General features: G+C 37.9%; 1 pseudogene; it reads right to left on the bottom strand.

Moving 5' to 3' along the window:
* Window positions 1-181: 181 nt before the first annotated feature.
* On the bottom strand, window positions 182-3,810 carry LOC107699647 (ES1 protein, mitochondrial-like; annotated as a pseudogene).
* Between the last annotated feature and the right edge of the window lie 1,190 nt (window positions 3,811-5,000).

A 5,000-nucleotide genomic window follows, 5' to 3' on the forward strand; every position in this document is an offset into this window, starting at 1 on the left:
CGTTGACACTCATTTTTGTATGGTTGTAAAATAAAATGTTCCACTAAAATGTTGCTGTCAAAATATTAACTTTTCAATTATTTATTCATTATCATCTACTTCAAAAATAAGTATATGGTTTGTTTACATGTAGAGTGGGAGACAAAGTCTATGCTATATGATACATAGTACAACACAGGAGTTGCATTGTATGCTTTTCTTTATTTGCTCTCTGTATGTCCACATAATAGCGGATTCGGGTCAACCTAAAGTTAAGTGTGAAAGCCTTCTGGTGTCTTGCATCTCACAGGAATCACTTGGCAGTCATGCGCATGACGTGCTTGACCATGTTCCTGATGCCATCAAAGATGTAATGGTAGTGATAGTCAGTCTCCCACATGAAGGTTGGAGTGCTGATCACCTTGTTTTTCTCATCCACATAGGCCTCGTGAGATGGGCAGTTAAGGGAAAAATCACGTTTTACACTTTAAAAAATGAATAAGAAGTTAAAAAAATGTTAAAAATGACAGTGAAAGGATATGTAAGGTTCGCGGGTGTTGTGACGGGCCCCCATGCTCTTGACCGCCTGCACCATGGTGGTGTTGGGCCAGCAGCCCCAGCGGCTGCTCTCGTCACGTTCGTAACCCATCGTGACTTCCAGATTGGGCAGCACTCGGCACGCCAGGAGAGGAGCCATGCTGGACAGACTGAGCCAAAGAGAGAGCAGGATTCAGGTCAGTTGAAAAACATTGAAACAATTGAATTGAATCATATTTACAGACCACAAGTGAAAATGCTTCTATTTGACATTTAAAGCAACTGTATGTAGCGCTGTGTTTTTTTGCGACTTTGGAGCACCCTACAATTAAGTGAGTGGACTTCACTGTCGTAATTACGGAGGATAGTTGGGCCCGTGCATTTGTTGTTGCCGTAAAGCGGTACGCTCTTTTAGCGGTATTTCGTTCCCCTCAAGCTTAATCCAAGAAGAGACATTTGGTGGAGAAAACAGCATTTGTCATTACTAGAATATATATCCGAATAAAAAAAATTTAGGTGAAGCAAGAAAATTTGTACCCAACAGTGATCAGTGTCACTAATTTGATTAGTGATCTAGAAATGGTGCAGAATCTTAAATAGTTGTCATAGACCAGGGCTGTCCAAACTCGGTCCTGGAGGGCCGGTGTCCTTGAGTTTAGCTCCAACCCTAATTAAACACACCTGAACCAGCTAATCAAGCTCTTACTAGGCATAGAAACTTCCAGTCAGGTGTGTTGAGGCAAGTTGGAGCTAAACTCTGCAGGACACCGGCCCTCCAGGACCGAGTTTGGACAGCCCTGTCATAGACCCATCTGTATGTAGTATAAACAAGGACTAAATTCAGATCTTATATTCACAGTTTTAATATTTTAGAGTCATATACCCAATGGGCTTGCGAGCGCGGTGGAAGTCCTTCATAATTCTTTCCACATCATTGTTCAGCTTGCAGTCTTTGCCGTCCTTGCTGAAGGTGGACCTGCTCATGAAATATAAAAGTCAGCAGAAATGCAGTGTTGACACTACTTTTTTCCCCCCGCTAATATTTTTAGATTTAAACATGACATATGAGGAAAAGAAATGAATCGAATCGAATCAAATCAAATCAACCCTTCACTTCTTGAAACCTTGAAGGAACTTTCTCACTTCAGATCTTCAGTTTCTAAAGGTGCTGAAGTGTAATTGGGCAATCTGAAACCGGATTGGGCTCAGACGTGGATTAGTCTCATCCATCGCCTTTATTTCCACTTAGCCTTAACCAATTGTTTGCTAATAGTGAAACATGATAAGAGGATTTTTACTCCAGGAATAGAGATAGATCTGGGGTGACTAATAGTGAAAAGGCCAATCCGCACATAATCTGAGGGTCATCAAAGTTTAAGTATGTTTAGATGGACTCCATAGTGAACTCTAGATGGTCTATACGAGCATCTCGCCCGTCAGGATAATGCACTTCTTTTGGCACGTATTTCTTTTCAGTGACATTTATATTTGCATTAGCATTCATCAGCTAAAAGACTGTCTCTCTCACAGGTTCTTGACTACTCCGTGGCCTCCAGGGAAGATGACGGCGTCAAAGCTGCTGACGTCCAGTTTAGACAGATCGTTCATCTGCATCATGCCCTGACCATGGCTGAATCTCGCAGACTCTATCATCATGTTCCTGCGGAGAGAGAACTCTTTTATCAGATGATCATGGTACTTTAAAATATACTTTAATGGGAACTATCACAACAATCATGTAACGCTCTTCAAACAAAATTCCATGCAGCACATCCAAAAGGCAATGACATTCCCATAAAACATAGTGTTCCTTAGTACTTTTTTGTTATATTTTCACAAGATGAGTGAAATGCGCAGAATGGGAATATGAAAGGTTGTGTAAACAATATATTTAATGTTATATTTCATTTTAATGATGTCTACCTGTTGTCACTTGATGATGGCTGCATCTTCATGTGGTCCATGACGTGCATTTGCTGCTGGTTTGGGGCAAAGATCTGAAAACGGGCTCCATTTCGGCTCAAGTGGTACATGGTGCTTCAAAGAGACACGGCATTATTTATTAATGATACTTGATTCTGATTGGTCAATTACAGCAATTAACTGTCAAAAATATTTGTAAGCTCAAGCACTGAACTAAACCAGGTAACCAAAATAAATAATTTCAGCTCGGGAAAATTTTTTTTTAATTTATTTGGCAAGTAGTCTTACTGAAGTTTATTTAGTGATAATGACCGAGTGACTGTATATTATCCCTTATACAATCCACACAGGTCCATACGTTATAAAAATATAAGAGCATTCAGCCATTGACAGACATGTTTTGAATGGTGCTACTGCAAACAATCATTTTTAAATTATTTTTTTAAATGACTATAATTATTACTTTTCCAATTTATAAGATGTTTCTCAAGAAAAATATCTCAGATCTATTTCTACCTCATTTGCGAATCGTATTTTCTTGACTTAGTCAGAAATGTAACAAAATCCACTGATGAATTTGGTTATTTCTGTAGCTTAAAACTACAAAAATATATTTCTCAATAGGGAACCAAAACTAAATGTAATCTCAGTCTTATCTGACTCGAAAGTACTTATTTGTAAACATTAGTTAACTACATTAGTTAACATTAACTAAGAATGAACAATACTTTTATTGCACTTATTAGTCTTGGTTAATGTTAATCTCAACATGTACTACTACATTATTTCACATGGACATTTTTAACTAACATTTAACAAAGGTTAATACATGTTGTAAAATATATTGCTCATTGTTAACAAATGAGACCTTATTGTAAATGGAGCTTGTTTTAAGGATTCTTCTATGTTTTTACTGATAAACGACCAGAATGATGATACAGGGAATGATATTTTGAAGCACACCCTGCTGAATACTTACTACGCAGCCTCATGGATGTCAGTTCCATCCCACCAACCGCAGCCTGAGAAAACCTTCAAAAGCAGATCCAGTTACAAATTCAGAACCAAACGGAGACTATATATCTTCTAGCGAACAAGAGATTCAAGACTGAATGCTTCCATCGTTTTTAACCTGCCATTTTGTGTGTGTACTTACCACAGCGATGTTGGTGTTGCCCCAGTTGCCCCAGTCTCCCCATGATGCATCAGGCAGGCGGGTTGGCGCACCAGCATGGCTGCGGCCTGCTTGGCGAGGTGTGCCCGTGATGCCAACATGATCACACTGCTGAGTTTACAACACAGAGATCAACCGCTAGAGAGCTGTGCAGACTGAACTCAACGTGTCTGATCCTGCAGCAGAAGAAGCCCAGCTCTTTTATACTAATGTTGAATGTGAGACGTCACTCTGTAAGCTACACTTCTGAGAAGATAAGATACTTTGTCTGAACAACCCTTTTCCTTTCTTCATTGCTTATCTAATAATACCTTCCTCAATTATCTTATTACCTTAAGTCATTTGGTCAACACCCGGCCGTTGATGCTTTGCTGGGGCTGCGGACCTGCATTTACCTCCCTAAACAGTCTGTCTGTCTGACCCGTCTGACCTGTCGCCTCACTCGCAGCTCTACAGTTGCCTAAACTTTTGAAGTTATAATAAAAAATATAAATAAATAAAAAATAAAATATGCGTTTATAAGTAATATATAAAATGTTATAATTTATTTATTTATTTATTTACATGTACAAGAGTTTAGGCAATTTCACAATTTATTATATATATAATTTATTATTTAGGGTCCACACTGAACATCTTTAGCCCTAAAACTTTTTAGAGAGAGAGAAAATGTCTGTGCAGTTTTTATGTCAGTTGTAGTTATTTTAGTACATAAACTAGATTAAAATAAGAAATGTTGCCTTGGCAAGTAGTTACAATAAACATTTTTTATTTTTATTTTATTTCAAGAAACACATTTTTTATATAGTTTTAGTTAACTATAATAACCCTTTGTTGAATTGCCTAGAAAACTGCCATATGCAACATTGTAAAAGAAAAAAAAACTGACATTATTCTGTATCAAACAATTAAAACTTTACAAGCAATGTGTTACTAAAATGTTTTATTGGCTAAACTGAATTAGAGAAACGTGTTGAACGTTTGCTGTTTGAGGCATCTAGAGCATCTGATTGAATTGAACTGAATGAGATCCCATTATTTAATAAGGCTCTTAAACGCAGTAATACTATGTGGTGTCTGCTGGAGGCCCGGGCACGGATCCAGTTGGTTGTAGTCATCAGTTAGAGATCCTACAGGACACACTATAAAACCTTCTCAACGACCAGATTACACTAGTGCACTACAGATGAAACAAATGAACACTTACAGGTCACTGCATGAGTCCAGGACTAATAACAGGAACAAGAACTCTACAAAAAAAAACACAGTGTAATAAAATGTTGCTGGTGCTTTTATTTAATGAAAGTTACAGTAGAATTTAGACTGCATTGTCAAGCTCAAATCATCCAAACACCTTCTGAAACCTTCAGGGAAATTCACATATCGA

The sequence above is a fragment of the Sinocyclocheilus anshuiensis genome, unplaced genomic scaffold, assembly GCF_001515605.1.
Source record: "Sinocyclocheilus anshuiensis isolate Anshui unplaced genomic scaffold, SAMN03320099.WGS_v1.1 scaffold714, whole genome shotgun sequence".
Lineage (NCBI taxonomy): Eukaryota > Metazoa > Chordata > Actinopteri > Cypriniformes > Cyprinidae > Sinocyclocheilus > Sinocyclocheilus anshuiensis.